This window comes from Meleagris gallopavo, chromosome 1 (genome assembly GCF_000146605.3).
Source record: "Meleagris gallopavo isolate NT-WF06-2002-E0010 breed Aviagen turkey brand Nicholas breeding stock chromosome 1, Turkey_5.1, whole genome shotgun sequence".
In the NCBI taxonomy this organism is placed as follows: domain Eukaryota; kingdom Metazoa; phylum Chordata; class Aves; order Galliformes; family Phasianidae; genus Meleagris; species Meleagris gallopavo.
Window position 1 is genome coordinate 24,119,034 of NC_015011.2, and position 26,129 is coordinate 24,145,162.

The 26,129-nt window shown below is 43.3% G+C and overlaps 1 protein-coding gene across 1 annotated transcript in view; it reads right to left on the reverse strand.

The window, feature by feature from the left end:
• Positions 1–26,113, reverse strand: part of ST7 (suppression of tumorigenicity 7) — a 133,610-nt gene extending 107,497 nt beyond the window's left edge. The window contains exon 1 of the mRNA XM_010706685.3: positions 25,928–26,113. The gene's annotated coding sequence lies outside the window, so the exon portion shown is untranslated. The remainder of the gene's footprint in view (positions 1–25,927) is intronic.
• Positions 26,114–26,129: the final 16 nt, after the last annotated feature.

The window sequence follows — 26,129 nt, forward strand, 5'->3', positions numbered from 1 at the left end:
GGAAGGAAGGAAGGAAGGAAGGAAGGAAGGAAGGAAGGAAGGAAGAAAAAGCAAATTCTTTGATTTTGCTTTGATGGAGAGCTAAAAAAAAACAACCAACCAAACAAACAAAATCACCACCACCAACAAAAAAATCTGTGCACTTTTTTTCCCTCAAAACCCACCTTAACGTCATTCAAAGGACAATAAAAGACATACCTGCCATGCTTATGAAAGCACTGCATAAGAGACTTTCTAGCGTCATTGCAGCAGGGTAACACAGAGCCCATCCTAGCGAACAGTGAAGGACCATCAACAAATAGTACTGAACTACTGGGGGCGGTGATGGACATGACAGACCAGGGTTACTGCAGAGGTAAGCCAGGGCCTTGGCTACTGCAGGAATACACTGATATGTACAGCAGTTTTATCTAAAATCTTTCTGAGACTGAAATGTGGAACTGCACTGTGAGGAGCTGGAAAGCCAGAGAACTGTGCTCAAAGCTAGTCACAGAGAAACCACTGGCACAGCCAGAACAGGCTGGAGTGCATTCTAGAGAGCAGAAAAATGGAAGGAAGTGGGAAAAGGCTTCCAACATAGAATGGCAGAGACCATAACCGGGAACGAGGTGGTACCTTTGTGCAGCAGCACTGTGTGAGCCACATCCCAGAGCCAAAGGCAACACCAGCGATGAACCTCCTCTGAACCAGCGTGGCTTTCAGAGGGGTTTTTCTCACACTAAGGATCACATTCATTGTTCTGTGCCAGCAACAATATTGCATTGTAATGTCTTGGGATTCTGGCAGACATAAGAAAAAACATTCAACCTCAATAAGCAAGTTCCAAGAAGCAGCTAAAGCAATGAAGAACAATGCTTTGCTGGCTGCTATCGTACATGGGAGACTTTTTACATATTGACCACATAGCCAAGCACAGCGGTGTGAACCCAGGTGAGAACTGGATTTTAATAAATTTCAAAAGGTCAATGATCAAGCAACCAAGCTTTACCTTACCTATAAACTCAAAGGAAAGCTGAACAAGGCCAGAAAACAGATCAGGCTGGGGAGAGAAGCCTCATCTGAGCATTCAGGCAAGAACGGTCTCTCACCTGCTGCTTCATAACAGACATCAAGATACCCATGCTGCTGACACAGGATGTGCGGCCACAGCACCACAGGAGCACAGGGCCTGCCTGGTCTCCCTGCTCCTATCAGCCCTTCCTTCTACCAGCACTATGCTCTGTGCCTGAGCCTTAAAGATACACGTGACCAAAAAATTAAAAAGGAAAATAAACAATGTAGAGCAACTCAAAGTGCTTTTTTTGACCTGTACAATCTCACAGATCATCAACACGAAGCGAACATGGTGATGTCTATGCAGACAACAATCCTGGCTTCACTTCTTTTTCAAAAAACCAAAATCATTTCAATAATTTTTCAGGATTGGGGTTTTGTTTTGCTTTTTAAAGTTTCTGCCCTTCTAAGAATTGGACTCTTATCTTTAATGGTCACTCATTTTTCTTCTTACACATTCTTAAGGCAATCTTTCTTCACATTCCGAGCAGAACAGGATTTCGCAGCCACTCTGCTTTCCTTTTGGTTGAGGAGCACTCTGAGCTTTCTCACAATCATTACAACAGAAAAGCTTCAGTCGACACAAAAAGGAAAACATAAATTATGCTATGACAGCTTTATAAGGCTAATTCTAATAAATATCCCTCAGTAGGCTTCTATTCAGTGTTTCTCTAGAACAGCTACTGGGGATGTTTCTGCTGCAAGTATTTTCAGTTGTAGCAAATATTCAATGGGAGTGCAAGGATTTCAGTGCTCTTTCATTATGTAGGTCAGGACAGGGCAGCAGGGCAGAAGAACAGAGCTAACCAGTTTGAGCACTGGCCTGGGGCAGGGCAGACCATCTCATAACAGTTGGATGTAATTTACTTTTCTCATCTGGGATAACTCCCAATCAGACTTCTGTCAAAGCTTCTGCCCCTGCTTTGATCAGCTTAAATCTGCTGTGGGGCAGACAGAGCAGAGGGCTGAAGATGGGTCTCCCATGCTGGAGGACCAGGGCTGCCACACTATCAAGGCATGCATGCAGGCCAGCCAATGCAGCCTCTGGAAGGGTCTTGTTTACCCTAGCACTGTTTCAGTGGTTTGTTCGGGTGCACAGGAGTCAGAAAACACCACTCAAAGTACTTTCTACTTCAGCACAATCTTTATATGGATCTCCGCCTCACCCAAGTTACTGCCTCTGGATATTTATTGAAAATAACAAAAGTCCATATTGCTGACAGAAAGAAATTATGATTCTAAAAAGAGCAATTTCATGCGTTATCTATATGAAATTATGTATATAATGGTTGACTTGTTTGAATGAAACTCTTAGAAACCCAAGTGTCCTTTCCAAGAGGTAACCAGAAACTTTTTTATTCAACTACCACTTTTATTGGAAAAGTCAAGTCATTTTTGAAAATAGGATTCAGACACATGATGACTTGGAAGGAAATTCAAAACTGTTTCATATGAGATGATAAGCAGCCTGACAGCTCACCTGTGTTATCACTAACCCATTCTTACATTGTTTGTTACCAAAGTCTCTCACTGCTGATACTCGAGTGACTGCTGAGGAGCCTGAAGAGGTCTGTGTGTCTGTGCTTGTTCAAACTGCACTGAGGTTGCGAAGGCTGAGGATGACTACTGGAGGCTGAAGGACAAGGTCCAAAAGCTAGAAGTGCCTGATTCTAAAGCTGGCATAGAAAACTGGTATAGAAAACGCTGATAGATGAATGAAGAAATGTTATACCTGACATGGAACATGTCAAATTACGAATTTCTATCTGCAGGCTGAATCCATTTTCTGTACCATGGCTTTTGCACACAAAATAGCTTAGCAGCTATTCAGCACTAAAACAGCAACATTAAAAAAAAAAGTTAAAAGAATTAATCTGACAGTAGAGTTCCACCCCCTTCATGTACCAGCTCTCCTTTCCTGGTTATTTATATGGGCCAACTTTCAAAAGCAGTGAGAATGACTTTTGTTTTCCCTTATGCACGATGTGCCCAGCCAGCTGGACATCTCCTCCAGCTCTACGTGGAATGCTTTTCAGCCAATCTCTCTACACTTTTCCTTTTCAGCTCAAGCATAGAGTATCTGACCCCACCCCTGCTTTTCGTTGTGAAACTGGAGCATGCCCAACATTTTTTCCTCAGTAGACAATTTATTTTTAAATCAATGGCTAAGAATGCAGCATAATATATCTTAAAACAAATGTTCTTAGTCATCATTTCCACAATATTTCAAATCCTTTACAGGAAATATGATTCAGAAGAGTACAGCAGCAGAATAGAAACCAAAGCTGTTCTATTAGTTGGTGTCCACAGCTCTTAGATTCAAATCTGAGCAATAACTTAAACCGCATTAATAGAACCTTGGATAAATAGCAACTCTTCACAACAGCCCTAATAAACAACCGCAGAGCTGTCTCAAGGTACACCATATTTCAGTGGCACGTAGCTGGTCTGCTACTGAGCACTGAAATTTTGTTGGCCATGTTAAATGTGACAGGCTTTCCACGTCTTCAGGTTTAATATTTAACAGGAGATAGGCTGACTGACTTCCTCATAAACAAACTCTCATTGATCCCAACTGGCCTGTTCTCCTAAGTTTTTCTCCTCACCCCAGACAGAAAACAGGTCTCTTATACCATAACTCACTGTTACTTCTTAAAAGCCCTTCAGACTTGCACAGAAAGTGAGGCTAAATGTCATCTCTCTGGTACTTCTAACAAACTCATTCGCTCCCTGTTCTCTTCCCCACTGCCCTGATAAATAAAGGTAACTGCTTTCAGTGGCAGGAAGGGTAGATGTAATGTCAGGTTCAACACTTTAAGGCTTTGTAAATTAAACTTCTACAAATCCCATGGCCATGCTAGCTACCCCATGAATCTGGGATGTAATTTCAGACACAGCCGAGAATTATTTCTTGCTTCCCTCCTTGCTGCACTACACTTTGTTCCAAAAGTGCTCCTGCCACATAATGTAAAAGCAGATGGATCTCTCTGCTGCACTCAGAGATCCTGTAGGTAATAAGATACTGCACTGACTACATGGATCTCACTGGGTGCAGACAGGAGAAAAAAATAGGAAATATGACTTCAAATAAATTTCCATTAAATCACTACATTTCTTCTTTCCTTCAAATGAATTATAATTTTGGCTTTGTTCACCACAATGATCTTTTAAATTCTTTCAACTAAAACAAATTGAAACAGGCTGAATGTGAAATAATAACAACTGCACTTCTGCTTTCCATACGGACTTATTAAAAAAAACACACAACTTAGGTTTGAGCCATCATGGCCAACTATAAAAGCATATTTACACTTACACTCACGTTGCCATGAACTTTTACCTACTGAAGACAGAGAAATCAGCTACTGATACCACAGAGAGCCCCACAGGATATTGACCAAATAAATGCATTACAGGATAACATCACAAAGAAGAGTCAATTGAACTATTATACAGGAATTAAATAAGTGTGAAAAACCCTAACAAAACATAATATGGTCAATGGTCTGACCTGTTTACGTGTTTTCTTTCAACTCCACTGTAAGGTTAAAGAGAGTCATAAATATACTGTTTTCTAAAGCCAGGTTAATGAAGGCAACATGGGCAGAATTGGAGCATATCTGATGTTAGAGAGCCATAAAAATAATCCCATAGCATTTGCTGCCCAGCTGACACTGTGGTTTGCTGAATGGCAAGAATGGAATTTCTCTTAGTGCACACACTGCACCTTACAGAAAGCGTGTGCAGGAGCAATATCCATGCTCTTGTCTAGGTCTTATACATCCACAGACCAGACCCTGTGTGAGTAACTACTGCATTCAGAGGAGAGAATGTTGCTCTCCATGCTCTCCACATTGCTCGCAAATATCTTACACTGCAGTAACTTCAGGACGCTAAGTAAGCAAAGCAACTGTATCAGCAATGTTATTTTTGCAATTAGACCCCCCTTTAAATCCTATTTTTCATCACTAATAGGTGGGTTCTTCCCTAAGCAGAAATGTGAGGCAGCACTGCTTTTGACAAGTAAATGCTCCTTGCAACCCAGCCCATCTGGGCTGAACACTGGCCTGCGAAGAACAGAGCGAAACACTGCTCCCACCTGCTTCTAATATCCCTGGGTCTGGGTGTTTTGTGCTACAGTCCTGTAGGGCACAAGTTCCCACCTTACATTTCCACAGAGTCCAGTAGCCTGGAACCCAGAGCACCAGACAGGGACCACTGAGGCCCAAAGGCACATCTCTCCTAGAGAACTCATTCAACATTCCTGTCTCATACTCTTAAGGGACAACCTATCCAGAGAAAGAAAGCATGGTTTCTAGTCACAAATGCCTTATCTGACAAAGCACCGAATGCAGCACACTCTACCAGATGGACCTTATGCCACCTCAACACTCTGTGTTTCCCCAAAGCCCCATATCCCTTCTGATTTTTGCCTGTAAAAAGCCCTCCATTCCCACAGAATTTCCATTTCCAAGGCTCTCTCTTCTTGCTGTCCATGCATTTCAGATCCATATCGTCTCATTGAGGCGGTCAATTCTAATTGCACGGGGAGACCTTCTAAAGCCAGGGCCCTTGCTGGCAGAAGCCAGCTGCCATTGCTGTATGGAAAAGTTCTTGTGTTTGGACCTGACCTGACTGCACAAGGACACCTCCTCTGCCTCAGCTGCCCATGAAGCATAACATCTGTGCTGAAACCTAAGTGCTGCAATCCAGAGCAAAAGTTACAGCTATAAATGGTCTTCATACACCAAAACAGAGTCAGTGACTGCATAGGGAGATATTTCACACATGGTCACAAACGTGCTTGAGAGTCCCTGGGCTTCACACTTGCTGGTAGTAAGTAGAGAAAAAAGTAACAGTGATTTCTGAAGTTGCTGTTTCTTGTTAACGCTGATCAGGTGAAAAATTGTTAACAAAGCCACAGCAGAAAGAAAATAGCTGGTTAAGTCTGTTAACCTGAAGTAGAGCCCTATACACTGATGTAAGTCAGAGAAGTAGAATGTTTTTGAACACATCTACTGATTTGAAATCTTACCATTTACTCTTCCAAGTCCATAAAAGAAGCAGCAAGGCATGCATAAAAGGTATTTAATCTTGCCTTCAAAGAAATTTAGTAATGGAAAAATCAATCAAATATCTGCGTCATACAAACTGAACAGTCAAAACCACAACACACTGTCAAGACCTTGTTAAGGGCAAAACATTCCCATATTTGACTTCACCATGTCAAACTTTCAACCTCTGCAATTATCTGCCGTTTTCTAACATTGTAAAACAGCAGCTTTTGTGCTTTGTTGGAAAAGTTTTCCAAAGATTTCAGCCCAACGTGCTACTTGTGTTTAACAATCAGACACTGGAAGGAGATTCAATTCCACTTTCCAAGCACAAGAGTCACTTAGCACAGGGAGAGGGGTGCTACATGTATCCAAAGAGCAAGCAGGAAGCCTCTACTAGGACAAAGAGAGTGGCCATGGCATGAAACATTCGCTAAAGGGATTCTGCACAGCTGAAGGAGCAGTGAAGAGGTTTGTTGGTTTTCTCTTTTTATCTTTTTTTCTGGCAAGCTTACCTAGCCATCTTACTACTTCATCAAACTCTGTGGCCTTTTCATAGCAATCTAGACAAGGAAGACATGTTGCTCAGACTTTGCTTTCAATGCCTTCAAACTGGCTTTGAAACAACCTAGAACATGCTTATTCTTATATTGGTCCACCACCAATGAGTGCCCCCTTCACTCACACCAGAGAACAAGTAACATCCATTCACATACACCTTTCAGCCTTCCCCAGCTTGCAGTTTGCCCACAAATGGAATGGAATGGAGATCATCAAGTTCCACACTCAGGCCATGGGCAGGGACACTTTCCACCAGCTCAGGCTGCCTAGAGCCCCATCCAGCCTGGCCTCGAGTGCCTCCACGGATGGGGAACCCACAGCTTCTCTGGGCAGCTGTGCCACTGCCTCACCACTCTCCAAGGAAAGAATTTCTTCCTCGTACCTCATTTAGATATTAGGCTTCCGCCACCTCAAGACTTTCAGAGCAACCTCCAAAGCACAAGAAATCATATCTGACAGCATTTTTAGTAAATAATGTTTTCCATTAGCTGCAGGAGCAATAAAATCAAAACTTCTGGCCAGTCAGTGCCCTTCTGTTTCCATTTATGGTTAAGAATGCAAAAACTTGACCATAATTTCTTTCCCAAACTTGCCTCAGTCTATTCCAATTTAGGGGCATAATTTAGTATAGTCAAAAATAGTTTTAAATAATGTAGTTTATTTATAACCAGAAAAGTGATCTTAGAAATCATCGAAATTACTAGAAGTTACTAAATTTAAAACACAATGACTACATTTTCTTCTCTCCTCATACAGAACAACTGATTGAAAGGAGGATGTGAGCACTGCTGTGCCCAGATCGACAGAACCCCTCTGCCACCAGCTGCAGTCAGAGCCAAGGGAAAAAAAAAACATAAATCTCAAACCAGACAAATGAATGCAATGTGAGGAATGGCCAAGAATCTGAAATATATGATTCTTTCACATACTGCAGTTCGCCTGCATTTTATAAGCACTGCCAGCCTATCTAAAAAAGGAGACTCAAGATGCTGCAGTGGCAACAAAAACTAAGACTAAAATATCAGTGTTGTTTAGGTCTTGTAAGAGTTAAAGGAGAAAGGATGCTTTAGGTGTATGCAGAATAAAGAAACAATGGCTAACAAGCAGCTGCTCAATAAAATAAGGGACAAACAGAGAACTGTGCAAGCAAACTGGCTTTCACAAAGTACATAATTTATTTGCAAAAATCACTATTAAAAGGTGATACTGAAGTCAAGAACCTAGCAAACCCTACAGCTGGAATCACAATGAGAATATCCAGAAAAGCAACAAAGGATTGGCTTATTAAGAGTTATTTCACATTGCCTGGTACTACTTGTTCTCAAAAAAGAAAGCATCACCACCACTTGTCCAAAAAATAAAACTAAAAACCAACCCTCAAAGAACAAACCAGCACTAGAAATGCCCTCAGTGAATCTGTTGCAGCGCACGTTCTGCCTGGTTTCTGGAGAACAGCCTGCTAGCATGCACAACAGCCCTGCACCACTCAAAAACATCAAGAACACGTTAAAAAACTTCTTTACAGACAATAGAAAACTGTGTGATGATTCCTAGATCAAGCTTCAGCATGCATTACGCTGCATTTGAGCAAGAGATCCTCCTTTTCTCCCAGGTTAGCAGAGCAATCCATCACGCTCCCTCCACCCGTGCGATGCTAAGTGAGAGCAGAGCTGTGCTCCAGCAGGTATTTCTGGCTGCAGGTCTGGCGCTGAGCGGTTCTCCTCCCTGAACGCCTGTCATCCCCAGTGTCCCTTCCTGGGCAAGGATCTCAGATCTGGGGCTTAACAGCAGAGCAGACAAGTTCTGCCTGAGCAATAGGGGCCAAAACTAGAACGAAGCCAAACAAGCGTGCAGGATGTGCTGAAGCTAACTGAGAAAGACAAAGGAAAAGGGCACTCTGTTGGTAGAGAAGACTCTGCTTTCCGTTATCCAGTGGGTGCCTGGCTCCAGCTCCTGAGCATCATTTCTCTGTCTCCCTTACACCAAACACACTGAATCTGATTATGGGAAATTAATTTTCAGGACAATTAAACCCCATCCTTCCTGCTTCTTTATGTTCAATGAAAGAACCTTTCCTATGGAAGCAGACAGCTCTTTTGCAAGAATGAGTAGAAGAAATTAAAATAAATGCTACCAAAGATGCAGTACCTTTTATATTGTCTGAACTGGCTCCTCAAGGATTTCCCAGAGCACGCCACCATGAAAAGGAAGCTGCATGTTCCGCCCCTTCCCACTGAGCTGGATGCTAAAAAATTCACCTAAATTAATTTTTAAAATTGTAGAACAGTGATACATGGATTTTGAATCCTTGCCATCTTGTGGCCTGTGCTCTTATACTGCTGCACAGCTCCAAGGGGCGTCCGCGACATAACTGGAGCAATTCAAACGGAGGGGAGGAAGAGTGAGAGAAAGTTATTGCTGACTGAAGATCTGGAGAGCAAACAGGAACTGGACACTCAAGTGATACTGGATAACACTTGGGAAATGAATTGGCACAGTAGCATTATTGGGCTTTTCCTGTATATACGAAGATAGCATGCCAAATACGCAGTAAGCCTTCCTAATGTTTAATGTTTGCTTATATGTCTCAGTTCCAGATGTTACGACGCAATTGGACAAATTCAACCGTTAGAAGTAATTCCTCCGGAGGCTACTTTATAAACATATTTATTGTAATTCTTCTGACCTTGTTGCTGTTGTTCAGCAGGAGATGATGTGATCAGCTAAGGAAAGGCTGAGGCTCACCCACGGAAGCTGTTTCAGCAGTCAGTGCCCTTCCAATTAGCATGTTATTTTATTCCTGCCTGGATGCCTACTTGTGCGACCCATTGTAGAGTACTTGCTTTAGCAGAGGGGTTGGCCTCTTGAGGTCCCTTCCAACAGTCTGCAGACAAAAATACAGAAACTGTTTCCACCTACTGTGCCTGATGGCAAGCCTCCTTACCTAAGGTAATCCTTCACTTACCACCACACACACAAATCAATTTAGTAGCCACAAAGCAGGTGAGACTCAGCATTAAAAAACAGAGACCTGTCCGTCCCCTTGCAAGTTGTTCTAAACCATGCTTGAATGCTATCTGTCACCTTCTGTCACTCATACCTGTCTTTGTTCTATCTGGATAGATCAGGCAGAGATGAGAGCTAGCATTTAATACACAACCATACACAGCATCCATCCTGTTGAAACCCCCTAGATAAACCCCTGCATCCAGCCCCAGTGAAAAAGAACTGCTGTATTCCAGAGACACCTGATATTGAGGAGCCCACTTTAACTGGGCAGCTGCAAACAGCTGCACACTCCTATTTTCAAATGATGCTATTGTGCATACACAAAATATCTAAGGCAGTCCAGAGCAACTACATAAAGCAGACGGAGACAAAACTGAATGAACAGAGACAGACCTTGGTTGATTCATTAAATATATATACATATATAAAACAATCTACTGAACAGTTCTATTAGCAAGACAGACATAAGCATAAAAGAAAGATACTGAATTCTTCCCTAGCAAATCCCTGATATAAACGTCGAATGCTAAAAATGAGTAGCTTAAATATTCTTCTTGTATAAAGATGATTCAAAAGGGTCATTTTTTCAGTCTTGCATCAGTGTCTGTATTTACAGATGCCTGAATGGGTCAGCTGTTTCTGGAGAAGAATAAATAAATACATAAGAGCCACCACCTTTAATCTGTTTGTACATGCACATAAACAAAAAATTGCTCAGAGATGACTCATGAGATCTACCTAATAACAAGTGGGTAGAAGATGAACCTCCACAAAATGAAGCTAGTTTTGGTGGTCGTACGGAATAAGTCAGCTGGAGCCAGCCTGTGCTTCCAGTAGTAGTATGGGAGAGCATCCCTGGCTGCCAACTGTTCTTTCTGAACTGCCCAGTGCGAGTTCTCCTGTATCTTCAGTGGGATGGGCAGTAAGCTTAAATCTGTTTAAGTGCTTAATGAGTTCAGAGGCAGGCAGATGGCTGTCATCTCCTCAGCTCCTTCCATTAAAAGACCCCACTGCCTTCCTCAAGTCCCCAGCGTGGCAGGCAGATGTAGTTTCCATCACTACAACTGATCCAAATTCACAGCACAGCTTGTTTTGCAATAACCTCTCCAGGTAGCTGAGTTTGAGATATCTTTAGTCAACAACCATCCTTCTAATCCTGTGTTTTCCACTTTCTGTCTAACTTAAAATAATTCAGCTTCACTGCAGCCACCACTGTCCCCTTAGTTCACCAAAGCCAAGGACCTGGCTCTCGTTAACCTCACTGTCCAGCTGATCTTCTTACGAAAGCAATCCAGAGGACCACCACACAGGTGGGCTTCTGAAGGACAAGGATGGATCACATCTGCCTTACAACTACATCAGTAGTAGGACAACCTTACACCCTACTTCTTGCCACGGGTCAGCATCCAACTACCTTCACATCTTCAGCAGGCAATTTGATGCATTGTGGCCACTGAGATTCTCTGCTTGCATATAGAGGATCCAGCCCACTGACAGGTCTGCTGCACGAGGATTTACTATGGCATGTGTGTGTGTGGCTGCTATCAGAAACAGATGGCACTGTCAGATGCAAGGAGACCTCAGCTCTTCCAGACTACATTTCCCACAGGCCACTGGCTGCCTCTTTTGTCACCAGGTTCTTCCTGTGTCTTTAACAGGATGCCCTCTAGTGAAGAACACGAAGATGGACTATTCTACTTCTACCCACACTACTGCATATCAGATGCAAAGTTGCAAAGTCTGCTTAAAGCAGTACTGGCACTGCAGCTGAGCCCTGCAGGGCTGCCCTGCTAACAGAAGGACTAGGAGTGAACTGGCAAAGACAAAGAAAACCCCTACATACACTTCTCTCTAACAAAGGCTCCTCATCTGACTGTTTCTATCTAAACAGCACCCACTAGGGAATGGAAGCAGACAAACTGCAAGTGCTGTGGGTGCTACTTTGTTCTCTGCATGAGAAAATCTGCTAAATTGAAACTATAATTTCATCCTCCTCATAAGCAAATAAATCCTTTCTAACAAACTTACCTTCAGCCACAACACGCCAAATAGTTGTGATCTCTGTAAATAAACATGCGGTTCATTTCATTCATTATGAATTAAGAACAGAATTCAAAGTTCAGATCATTTTCATCTGCTGTCCCAAAGTGTTGCAATCCCATATCAGAGGGCCACATACATCAAGAATAAAGTTGAGGACCTGAATCAGCCAACACTCCTCTTGTTGAACTACAGATTAGGATTCACAGAAGCCTAACACAGCAAAACCAGATTTATTTGAGCTGGCTTGTATTTTTTTATGGTGTTTTCATATCTCTCATTAATATTAACTTTTATTCAAAACTGATAACACAACCTCTTGCAAATCAGCAGTACGACACACAGGGCAAAATCACAGTAGCATAGGGGTAAAAGAGAATACTGTGTGTATATTATATCACATATCAGATACTTAATGATTTTCTTAAAGCTAGCAAAGCACTATCTGGTTTATTATCATGCCTATTTTACCAAACATATAAAGAAGTGCATGTTAATAAGCAAAGCAGTAGCGGACTAAAGCAAATAGGCAATGAAACACAAAGGTGCTTCTGAAAACATTATCCTGTAGGTGTAATTCCAGACTGCAGATTTAAAATATACACACCAAATGAATTAACACCATAAAATGGAACAGGGAAGATACTTCCAATACCAACTTATTTATACCTCAAAGATCAGAGTCTGATAGAAATGTAAGGAGGAAGGTGGAAAGGGAGAGAACAAAGCCCTTGGTTATCCAGGAGCGAAGGGGTGAGCTCAGATACAGCTGGTGAAACAAAGCTACAGGGTGCTGCTTCCCTCTGCAAATAAACACACAACTAACGAAGGAGCAGCAGGGACCATCCTGCACAAGATACATTACTGCCAACTCTGCCACCTTAACACACAGCTGATCCTCCATCCCACCTTGTGCAAGGAGAGGTCCCAAAGGGCTGAGCCACAGGCTCCGGGCACCAAGGCCACCTCTGCAGAGAGAGATCTTGGGGAGAAGTGCTTCATGAAGCCACGGTGCTCCTGGTCTTGGTCTCCCTTAAATACTTCACATTAGGTTGGAAAAGAAACCCAAAATTAAACAAGAGAGCTTTTGGCAGGCCTCTCTCTATTCATTCACTGTTTATTATTGATTTTTGTGCCTATGCAGAAGGATCACATGCAGATGTGTTAGGAAGTGTTTACAGTGTATGTAAGAGAGCTAAATGGAATCTCTGTGGGTTCTCTCTGTGGCTGTTTCTCCTTTTGTCTGTGTTCGTTGCCTTTCACAGTGTTCACCCCAGTATAAAACAAAGCTCCTCCATAGCTCTCAAGGTCTACTGCAAAGATAGCTCCAGACAGAGCCTGAGCTCCCTGAGCTCAGGAATGGCCCCGAGGGTTGCAGCTGCTCTGCCAGTGACCGTGCTGGGTCAGTATTTAAAGCTTCAGGTTGGATATCAAGTAAAGGCTCTTCGTCACCAGGTGGTCAGGCACTGGAACAGGCTGCCCAGGGCAGTGGTCACAGCCCCACACTGACAGAGTTCAAGAAGTGTTTGGACAACGTGCTCAGACATAGGGTCTCATTTTTGGGTGGTTCTGAGTGGAGCTCAGAGGGGGACTTGATGATCCTTGCGAGTCCCTTCCAACTCAGGATACTCTATGATTCCTGAGCAAATTTACAATAATGGACTGGAAGCTGACCTGATTTATACCAAGAAAACCTGCCAAAACGGCTTCTAGCAGTCTCACTATAAAGTGAAAGTGCAAATGTGCACCAACTCATGCATTTGTGTGGTACAGCAAGGGGAACTCCACCATACCCAGGGAAGAACAGACTTGTAATGAAGATATTGAAGAATATGCATTTCAGCCCTGTACTGCTAGCTTTCCTACAGCAACCAGTGATGCTGATGCATTTAGCAACAATGTGCAGGAGCAGTCCTGACTGACAGAGCGTTTGCAGAGATGTGCATTTACAGATCTATAATCAGTCAGAACCCTAAATAAAAGTAATCAATTAATAAAGATGTTCCATAATTAATAACTGCCTGCAGTAGAATTAGGAACTGTAGATCTATCTGAGCTGCCTGAGAGCAGAACAGTATTTCAGGCACCCAAACTTTCCAGCTGAGTAATTTTCCAGTTACTGGGTTTGGTTCATATGGTATAAATTTGTCACATTGTTAGAAAGCTCACAGAATTTAGAAAGACGTGTGGGATGACAACTGATCAAAACTCTTTACATATAAAAGCATCAGAGAAACTCTGCGGTTCAGGTTTAGACAAGCAGGCTTTTTCTAACACACAGTACACACTACCTATCTATATTTAACACCAGCTGCTCTGCACTGCTATCGGTTCTCAGTTTCGTGATACCTGTGATGTCCCACAGTAAGACAGCAAATGTGCACAGGCTCATTTCACATGGTGGGGAGGTGCCTGGAAGTCACTTGTGCTCAGCAGTGCCCTAGAAGAACCTAATGTCAAAAACCTTTATAGGGGCAACGCAGTCATTTCATCACGAGGCATTAACAGCTCTGCCGACTGCTTCAAAGAGTCCAAAACCTCAACCGACTGGCTCAAAATAACTGTGGAAAGTTACATTGTATTTTTATCTCGTAGATACTCAGCTATGACTCAACGCTTTAAAATAAAGCAACATCAGCTCTGCATACATAATGCACACGAGACCCAGGATGTTCAAACTTTCCCCTCTGCTTTGAGTGAGGACAAAAAGCAGAGAAATAAATTCATATTTGCTGAAGTCAGACAGAACTGTACCTTAAGAGCTGTCTGAACTCATGCATTATGCATCAAAATAAACCCACCAAGCCAGCAAGATTATTTCAAGAATGAGACTGTAAGGTGAGCAAGTGCAGCAGTCTCCAAAACAAAAGGAATCCCTGCTGCACTTTTGAACGTGAACAAAACCGTTGTATATGGAGGAAAACCTAAAGTGCAAGCAAATAAATATTGTGACAAGAGGAACAGAGGCATAATTCAAAGAGCATAGCACATTCAAGATGAATTGGAACACATGTAAATGATCTCACTGAAAGATGTGGCATTTGAAAAATGAAGCCCAGTAATAAGGCAGTTTTAATAAACTGATGAAACTCCCCCAGCCCATGCCAGAAAGCCTCGTATTTCTATATTTTGGACACCGACCCGAGCTATGACACTAGTGACAAAGCAGTATTCTGTGAAACTCCAGAATTCTGAAGATCACAATACACTAAGCATACATTAACAGAGGTAAATGAGAAACTAGATCAAGTGAAAAAATAAACAAACCATCCTGGACCAACCAGATGCACATCTTTATTAAAAAGTTTTCCAGACAAGAAAAATACGTAGCTCCAAACTATATGGATTTTAGTAAAGCATTTGACATGGTAATACAGGAAGTTAGTTGAAGCAGGAGAAGTGGGGAACATAGAGGAACTGGCAAACGGAGAATACTGATGCTTGCCAGGAAGCACCAGGGTACATGGAGAGGCTACTGTCAGCTGAACCTTCTTGAATATTTTCATTACCAAAACCAGAAGGGCGCAGGAGAAGACTTGTATGAGCTGCCAACGCAGAGAGAAATAAAATGCTGCTCACGGAGAAGCAAAGGCCACACAAGCTGCAATGAAATAAAGTGGATACAAGTTATCGGTGCAAATTGCAGGAGAACAGCAAGAGCTGCTGCTTGCAGCTGGCCAGCTGCACGGATAGGAGTACTCAGATGCACATGACCACAGCACTACCACCTCTCTCCAAGGAAATGCTGACACAAAAAGGCAATTTTACCACTTAAATACATGGCAAAATATTCTCAGTGGCAGGCGAGAAACATTATATGTACAAAGCAGTTAACAGAGCCTTATCTTGGAATACTATGTACAGTGCTCGCTACCCAATTGTGAAAGGGATAGAAAACTGAAACAGGTCAGGTGTGACTAGCATGAACAAGGAAATACTGACATTTTATGAGAGCAGACCAGGGCAGTTTGTGGGAGGGAAATATCCACTGGGGAGCAATTTTTGGAGCAGCCCCACGGGTTTTAAAGCTAAAAGAGAGAGCACAACTGCATACAAATCAGTCATGACCATATTGAGCTGGAATTAGAACAAGGTTTCTGACCATCACCAGAGCAATCAAGCTGTGGAAAAATCTCCCAGCGCAGTGGTTTGTGGGAAGGTGGGTAAAACGTGACTAAGGACTGCAGTCACTGATCCAGAGAGACCTCTCCAGCTCTTAATTTCCACACAATGCAGTTCCTGCATCATCACAGAAAGCAGAGGAATTGGGTTGGTGAGAATCCCTGCTCCAGGGGAGTGGCTGACAGAATGTTCTGACTGTGGCACAGCCCAAATCCTCACTCACCAGCCCCAGCTGAATCCTGAAATCCAGGCACCTCGGGATGTCCTGAAACTCCTCATGGGTTGGGTCCCCCTGTCCCATGGTGACAATAGCTTTAAGGGCTGCTGTTAATGAGCTGAGGTCAGCAGATTAAAAGAGCAGGGTTTTGTTGATTTTCTCAGAGGGAAATTCAAATTCATATGGAAGACAATATCTACTGCTGAGGAGATCCTGCACTTGTATCGCTCTTCCTCAGTCCTAACCCAAAGGGCTGCATGGACTGACACAGGGACCCAATGCAGGATCCCACTCTAAGCAGGCAGATGCCTCCATAAAGCCAAGCACCGTCATATCATAGAATGGCTTAGGTTGGAGGGGGCTTTAAAGATCATTCAGTCTCCACCCCCTGCCATGGGCAGGGCTGCCATCCCCCAGCTCAGGCTGCCCAGGGCTTATCAGCTCCTGGTTGAGGAGGTTGATGAGGTTGATAAGGTTGAGGAGCTGCCACAGCGACATGCAGGGACTTTCACCTGTCCTCTTGTCCCCTGCACAAGGGGATGGGGCCAGCTCTGCTCCTGCAGCAGGTCTGGGTCAATCTTCTTTTGGAAACTGGACGAAATTACCAGTCTGGAACTCTAATGCTGAGGTTTGTGCAAAATCTACCAGGCGGGCATGCTGCTATCGAGTTTACTTCAGGATTAAAAATAGCAGGAGAAAATTCATGTGGAAGATGAAGCGTGGTAATAGATCATATAACTCACACCAGACCAAGCTGTGCTGTAAACAATTTGCAGCATAAAACATCCAGGAACTGCCACCAAAACATTTATTTACACAAAAACCAATAATTACAACAGTCTCAGGTTGCACGTACGTTTTCTTGAGAAATTAATGACAGACTTACAAAATAAACCAACACCAGCAATAACATTTCTTATGCTTTAAATTTGATCTTCAAGAGCCTTGCTGCTGGGCATAAGAACTAACACAGCAGCCTAACAGGCCTGACATTTAATAAGCCAAGTTTATTTCTAAAAAGTGAGCTGGAAATTAAATCTCCTGCTTACAGCTGGCACACTGTGCGCAAGAGGAATCCTAAGATGACTGCATTTCATTTTTACCCTATAGCTTTTATCCTTCTACTAATTGGCATATTTAAGCGCACTTAATCATTTCAGCACTGAACTTACCACCGTGATAAATCTCCAATTTAGACTATGCAACAATAAATCTTTGTCTTCTCTTAGCAGCTGGCAAGTTTTGATTTGGACTTTGAATTTAGATCTTCTCCTCAGGCTTAACAGTAACAACTTGTTTGTTCTGCCTTCTGGAAGCGTGACATTAACTCTGCTCTTTAACAGTATTAGCGTTGCTTAAGCGCAGTGTTCTCAGTGATAAAATCGGCTGCCCCTCTGTAGTGCCAGCCTAAGAAATACAACAAAACCAATTAGACTGTGCTGGTGGCTTACAAAGCAACTTTCACTCATTAGTATTTACACAGCATCACTGGGCCACGTGACAATTTGCAAGCACAAGGACAAGCTCGAGGTTATAATACAATCTTTCAATAGATGCCTCCAATGCCACAAAGAGCTAATTTAAAAACAGGTGGAAGGGGCTTCCAACAATTAACAGAGGAAGAACGCCCCCACTAATACCTTGTAGTTTGCCAGAGGACCAAGTCAGGTCTTCTCTTTAATTCTTTGACAAATGCCCTGAAAACCTTATGGAAATAGCTCCAGTAAAAATATCTAAATTAGATGTAATCACCAAAGAACAAAGGGGAAAACCGTTTCCGGGTGGAGAAGGGGATTCTACCCCTAGCTTTGCTACAGGCCTCCTGGTAAGCACTCCTGGTAGTACCCTGGTAAGCTGTTTAACTCCCATCTGTAAGACTTCACACGCATTATTACGACCTTTTCAATATAACTCGGAACTTGCGCTCGCAGAACAAATCATGTCATTAAAGATTTGCAGGATCAAAGTCTCATTTCCCCGTGCCTTAGTTCTTCCTGTACACTTCAATACAGCTGCATTTGACATACTCGCAGACACTGGGAGAAGGGCCTCATTTTGTTAAATATAAAACACCTACTTAAACAACCCGCCTTGTGATAAAAGGCTGAATAGTACAGCAGTTGCACCGAGTTGTGAAAGACTGCATCTTCATAATTTCCTGACTACGATGTTTGCTTTTGCAGATTTGAGCCCAGAAGAAACTGCGAGCTCACCCAACGTATGCTGCCACTTAAGTTGCTTTATTTGCTTTACCACTTGCCAACGAGACAAACAGCTCTTTCTGTTTTACAAGGCACAGCTCAAACACCGAGCTTGTCAGCTGATCCAGCAGCTGACCCAGCAGCACTGGAACCTGGGGTGCAGCAGCCAGGCACGAGAGCCTGGAACCCCCAGAAGCACTGCAGCCACCAGCACAGTGTACCTGCATGCAGGCAACAACCACCGTCAGATGTTAGGTTTTTTTTGTTTTTTTTGTTTTTAATTTCAACATGACAGTGTCTTTACTGCTCAGCTCTGCTATGGCAGGCCATGAGGTTTCACTTAGTTAGCTCTTTCTGGGGCACAGCAGTATTTGTCAGACTGACAGTCTCAATACAAAAACAAAACACCAAAGCTGCAAAGCCAGAGCACTACTTGCCATAGTAGTTAGATCCAAATGCAGTCATCTTCAAGAATTTATGTTAAAAAGATACTTCAGGTATGAATTCCACTGGACTCAGCAGCCACCCAGTTTTGTAACATTTGTCTCTTCTGCTTTAAAGACAACACTGGTACCTGCTATTTTCTTCCCACAATATAGCTTAGACTCTGATCAACCACAAACCAGTCCTTCATTTCCATTAGTTAGTGAATTGTACTCAGAATATCTCACAGCAAGGCTTCTTCTTCAGACCTCAGATTACTGTGGCCCCAGTTTGGCCAAACATAACATATGTATTTTGCATCTGAATACTTTGGAAGCTGGCTAGGTGTTTGCCAACAGGGTTCTGGCTTTCACTCCTCCATAGTTACAGTCAAGTTGCCTCTATGGCTTCTCTGCGGTTAGCTGAACACTTTGAGCTTCCTTACTCTATCAGTGTAAGGTGTTGTTCATAGACTCTTTGTAGTTCTTCTCTTTGCTGCAAATTTCTGAATCAATTTTAAAACACAGATATACCATTTCCCCCAAACACTATTTTGCCTGTGTGGAGGTGACAGCATCCCCCTAAGTCCTGCAAGCTGCTGCTCCAGAGGCAAGCACTGACAACGCTGAGCACCTCTTGTCTTTCATAGATGGAAACTGACCATGTAGATTTCTGTGTTTACACCTTCCTTTCTTTATGAAACAATCACCACAGGAAAAAAAAAATCTATCTTCAATTTTTCTCTAAATTTGCCATCACAGTCCTTGCACAGCTGCTCCAAAGAACCAAAGACCTATGTGAACAATGAGGCTTATGTTCTTTCAGGATAAATTTACACTGGTGTTCAATGGGTGCTTTGGAAAATCCCACTACATACATGCAGTTTAAGGAGCACTTCTGAAAATTTTCATCAACAGATGGAGAGTATTAGGCTCCATTTAGAAGCTTACAGTATAACTCAGCAGTCGCCCACCAGCAGTGTTACAGCACATTCACTCAAGATATTATCAAAAACTATTTTGGGGGCTCTGACATATTTCCCCTGAAATGCTGGCTGCAAACCTAGAAATTCTGTAATCAGAATTTCTTAAGGAAGTACTTTTGGAAAATCTTATGTTTGCTACAAACTTCACTCTGTTTCCCGCATTTGACACTGACTGAAAATGTAACCTTGATGAAATAAAAGTCAAATTCCTGAAGAAACAGCAAAATCTGTAGAAAGCCAATGTTCTCCTGTATCTCATTTCATGCTGCGCCCATTGGGAATTGATCTAACAGGTTTTGTTGGGGCTACTGCCTCTGTTTTACTGCAACAATACCATGTTTAGTCAGTGAAGAATTCTGTCATAAATAACATTGCTTTTATTCATTTCCACAAAAATTTAAGGGAGAATCTCCAAGCATACCATGCTGAAAATGTACAGGCATATAACAGTTTAAATCTGCTGTACAACAGCCTCTTGCATACTAGCCTATACCCTGACAACTTTTTCTTCTCCCTCCCCCAAAACACACACAAAGTAACACCAAAGAAACCTCTGGTGTTCAACTGTGCAACAGCTATCAACCTTCATTGGGCAGCAACCCATACAGCTGCAGATGGAAGCTAACAGTAAGCAAAACAAGATTTACTTTAATTCCGTTAGGACTGCAGGGCAAGTAGGAACAATATTTAGGAAAGATTTTACCTACATTCTGAGAAATACAGAAATTAAATATAATATTTTGAGGCCAAGGGGACAAGTAACACTGCAGCGAACTGTAGCTGTACATAACTAAAATTATTTATTCTGTGAAATTTATGCACAGAATTAATGCCAACCTTGCCAGAAGCAGTCACAAATTTAAAAAGTTACCTTCAACAGTCCAGTTCATATTAAAAAAATAAAATAAAATAAAAAATCAACACTGCACTTTCAGGGAGTTAATAATTTATCCACCTTCTTTTGGTGGAATCTGAATTTTGCTCCGAGTTGTCTGTTGTCACAACACCACATTCTTTTCTGTAGTTCACACCGTAAACACTCCCAAGGAAACTTTTTCCTAATAGGGAAAGCTGGCTTTGAAAGGCTAGCAGCAATGCGTGAACCTAAACTGTCCTGCTCCTTTTAAACGGAGAGTTGTTCCCTCATTTTTAATCCACTTGCAACTCCCTGGCCTTTGTCAGGTTAATCTTTTTCAATCCTAATGCTTAACTTCCCAGGCTTAAATTTACAAGCAGAAACAATCTCCCCCCTTCCCCCCCCCCGATCACACTGTCAGGATGCTATCGCAGCACTAGGTGACAGTGTGCAGTCAGGGCAGCTCTGCGAGGAGCACGGGGACAGCCTTGATCACTGCTCCCTGCATCCCCAGCCCTGTAGAAGCCGAGGTCCTGGCTCCACACAGGGCCACCCAAAATTCAAACCATGTGTCTGAGAGCACTGTCTCTGAACTCAAGTACTTCAGTGGTATGCCCACTGTCCTGAGCATCCTGTTCCAGTGTCCAACCACCCTCTGGTGAAGAACTTTTCCTAACCCCCAGCAGGCCCTCCCCTGACACAGCTCCATGCCGTTCCCTCGGGCCCTGTCGCTGTCACACAGAGCAGAGCTCAGCGCTACCCCTCCGCTCCCTGTGAGGAGCTGCAGCTGCCATCAGGCCTCCCCTCAGCTCCTCTGCTCTGGTCTGAACAACCAGCCTCCTCCCCAACTTTGTAGCCCTCCTTTGGACACTCTCTAATAGCTGTTACGTCCTTCTCATATTGTAGCAGCAAACTGCACCCAGTGCTGGAGGTGAGGCCACAAAGTGCAGTGCACAGAGGACAACCCCTCCCCTTGCTCTGTGGCCATGCTGGGCCTGGTTCATCACAGGTTGCGACTGGTCCTTTGTGCTGCCAGGACACATATTCAACTTGTCGTCATCCACCAGAACTCCAATTATATCTTGCTGGAGAGCAATACACTGCACCAATGCTGAGTACAGATCTGTAAGATCAAGACAACTAGTACATGGAAAATCAGAAGGATTACACGAGCTTCATCAGCAGTCACTGCCACTCCAAAGGCAGCAGATCCAAAATCTGAGAGGACTGCTCTATCTGCTCACACCTCATCTATTCATCTCCTGCAGTATTCCCACATACAGAATTACAGCTTCCCTGCTTGGTTAAGTTCTGTATAGCTTGGGTAAAATGAGGGTTCGGTGAGACAGATTTACTGCAGTGGTCCAAATATTTTATTTATCTGAGCCTGTGTTACGCACACATCAGTGAATGTACTGTAGCTGGACTGAATTACTGCAGACCCCGTCTGCCTGAAAAGCTGTCAGTTCTGCGTCTTCAAAAACACTCTTGGATGAAAAGAAAGCGCTATCCTAATTTTACAGAGAACAGAGGAACACTTTGAACACGTCTGCTCAGCTCTCCTGCCCGTCCACGCACAAAACCTGGCTGTAACTGAGTAATCTGGTGCTGGCTAGTGTTACAGCACGGTGCACACCAGCCTCTTTCTTCCCTTCTCCAGATGGCTGGCATCGGGCACAGCATTTCAGGCTCTGGGCTCTGAGAGAATCCTATTACACATAGTCACAGAACCCACGGAATTAAAATTCTCAGTAATTATTTTAGTAGGATCATCAGAATTAAAAAAAAAACAAACAAACAAACAAACAAAAAAAAAACAAGAACAAAAACAAAACAAAAAAACACTAAGAAGGAAAAACACAAGTGTACCCCACAAGCCAACTGTCACAACAAGCAGTTCTCAGTTGAGGTGATGTGCTCCTTGCTCCTCTATTCTCACGTCCATACTGATCTCAGAAAGACATCCTTCACTTTCTCTCACCACTGGTTTCTGACTTCTCCTTCGTATGCTGCTGCTGGTAGCAGCACAGGGCTGTCCCACTTCAGCTAAGCAGGATGTCCTGAGCAAATTCAGTATCACAATGCAGACACCTACAAAGCTATACCAGCTCATTCCCACAGATTGCTCACACCTTTAGAAAACTGAGTTTCCCAATTTCTCTCCCATCTTCAACTTGCAAATTTCTGAGGAGCCTTCCTGTCTGCCCTGTCACTAGATGGCTGCAGTTAATCCATCCTCCTACTGTTCTTCAGAAGGATAAATATAATAGTCGAAAACTTCAACTTCTGGGCCTCTCTCCTTCTTAGGACATGAACAAAAAGGCAAACTTATGTCAGGAAAAAATGAGCAGGGCTGCACATTTTTATAAGAGGTGTGTCCTATTTCAGATTAATGTGGCATTCAGAAATTGCGCATGTGCCAGCATGGAAGAAAAATACAGCACATTCATTATAGAAAGAAATCGTGTTTATTTTAGTTCTTTTGGAGTAAGGTGGTAACATCCGCTTCCTTAATTACTTATTCTCTGTTTAATATTTTAACCTGACATGTTAAGTCTCCTCAATTGCTTCCTGCTAAATGGTATAATACAGCTATAATAACTCAAAGATTTCTATTCATGAAGGACTTGATGATTTCATTTGTGCAACGAGAGCTTCAATTAAATTCCAAAAACTTTGAAACACGAGAATTAGATTTATTGGAAACTTCTTTAATATGACCTAGAAGATTTCTCTTTGATTACATCGCAGTAGTCTACTCTCCGCAGAGGGCAGTGAAATTATGAAATTACACTTGCCCACAACTGCAAAGACTTCCAAGCCTGCAAGCCAAATTACACAAAGGATAACTGACTTGTGCTACCAGCTTGGCCAGAGCCATAAAACGCTCAGGGCAAGCACATCTGCCCAACAACGAAAGAAGAGAAGTACCCCCACGCTGATCTTATTAAAATTTAAAGCTAGAATTGACCACTGGACTATTTGGTGAAACCTCCTCTGATTACTACGACCACTGACGTTCCACAGTCTATTGCATAAGCTCTTGCTGAAAACTGATTCAGTGCTGGATGAAAACCAGTGACTCTTATTTCACCATCTGATTTGAAAACTTCCAGAAATTGGAAATCCAAAGGTTTCTTCAGCAGCTGATTGTTAATTATTAAAAATTAATGACTTTTTATGACTAAATTGAGTTTGCCCTCTACTTCTAGCCACGAGTTCTAATTTTTCCTTCCATGACTCAAAGGCAGTTTATTTCTCCCCACGACAGTAACACTTTATATTAATCTAGTCATGTCGCAGTCAGAATCTCTCTCTCTAATGCACATCCCCAGCCCTTAAACAATTTTTGCTACCTTCGCCAGGTTTTCAGTTTCCTCATGAAAACACCTGACACCACACATGGAAAAACAAAATTGCACCAACACAGACAACCTTAGAAATAACACTACCTTTGATGGGAACTCTTGCATAACACAGCAGCCAACTGCAGACACTATTCCTTGAGGTGCAAACCACACCTAAGGAACGAGAGACTGTGTTTCTCTTCTTGGCTGCCTCAGTCTGCAACTGGTGGTGCTGAAAACCGTTTTGCTTGACTGACCTCCATTTACCAACAGATTCAGATCTTTCTGGGAAAACGCCCAATCATTGTTTTTAATCACCTTATTGCTTTTTACGTCATCTAGAAGTTTTGCTAGCAATGCTTATACTTTGATTTTCACATTACTGAGATAAACGCAGATGGCATCATAGCTGGTGTGAGTTTCTGTGAGACTGTGAGAATCCTTACCCCAGTGACAGCATGCTGTTGTAAAGAAAAGCTACAATGAATCAGATGGGTTTTAATTCGTTCACAAAAGCTTTCAAAACAACAACAACAACAAAAACCAACACACCATCACCACCAACAAAAACTCCATGTTATTGCCAGGGCTGATTTTTAAATAAATAGCTTTTAAGAATAGATGATGCATTAAGGCCATACTGTGCCCGTTGTTCTCCCATGGTAACTAACTTCCATCACACACTTTGGGACTCACAATTTCAACTGCCCATCTCAGATTGGCAAACACCATGATGCTTATGCTGATTCTGTCTAACAGTGGCATACTGCCTTAAGTCTTAATATCTGGAGCAAAGACCACTGCAACAGTGGTAACTCCCCAGCAGACTGCACACTTACAGATCTTTATAATTCAGAAGAACAACCCAGTATCTCACTTTTGTCAGAAACAAAAAAATTGATCCTGTTAAAAAATGCTTATGCATAACATGAATTGTGCAGGAAAATGTATCAATTCCATTTTGTATATCTCCCTAATCCAACAGGCATACTCACCTCAATAACCATTCTGTCTTTACCCTTCAAAGAAAGCAAGAATTTTCTACAAATAAAGTTATCCTCCTGAAGCCCTCATACGCAGACAGACAGACAGACACACACACACACACGCACGGCTCCTAAGAATGCACCCAGAAGGTATGAGCTGCCCTGCAATGTACCACAGGTTCCTATTCACACGCTCTCACTCCACTCTACACAAGAGATAAGCGTGCTGCTGGAATGAGGTGAGAGCAGGCACACAGGGATGCAAAGTGCTTTTGATTGTTGTGGCTTATGCTTGTCGAATTGAACACCCTGCACTTATTTCTGCCCAAGAGTCTTAAATTCTCTGTTAATTCTCAAAAGTACAGAAAAAGAATGAAATGGTGGGGGGGGGGAAGCTGAAGTTTTGTTATTTGCCATTTCCACAGTAAAAGCGGCACAAATAGCCTCAGCCAACACCTGAGCACCAGAGATACAACTCCCTGCTTGGAGGGCTTACTCATCCAAACGTCTGTCTGCTCCTGGGGCAGGAGGGACAGTGGGAAGCGCATGTGAAACGAACTCCAGGTGACAGCAAAGTTCAGCCGGCAGCAGCCTGCCCTGTGCTCATCAGGCGATCTTTACCCTTTACCTGCACTCCCAGTGGACAAGAGGAGGGAATGGTTTCAGCAGTGCCCCTGCAGCCCTCACACAGCAGAGGGTCTGCGGCACAAGGAACGAGCCCAGTGTTTTGCCGCACCCCTCCAGCAGCTCCCCGCAGCTCACGCTGCCTAAAGCAGAGGACAGAGCGGTAAAACACCGGCAGGTAACTTCTGTGCGTGCTGCAGAGCACGCGGCGATAAAACACCAACAGGCAACTTCTCTGCACGCCACAAAGCACACTCAGGGATTTCTGTAGTCTGTCCCCGTTGCAGCACCGCTACTTCAGCTGGATTTAAGAGGACGCTCAGCCAAGCACCCTCGACACCTCCGAGCCGTTCTGCACTGGTTGGAGCAGGCCGTGCGGCAGGAGCTCACAGCTGCACCCTGCGCGTTCCCTACAGAAAGCAGCAGCCCGAGGCGCGCCGCGCCGCTACCTGCGTGCTCCGCCCGCTGCCGCGCCGGGCGTCCCCGCAGGTCTCCGGTGCCGAGCAGATGTCAGCTGTCCGCAGGCGCTGAGCGCGGGCAGGCTTCGACCGACACGCAGACACACGCTGAGGTGAACCATCCCCAGCTTTAATTCACACCAGTAAGCGCACACAGCCACGAACCAAGCAGGAGCTCTCGGCGCGCTCGCTG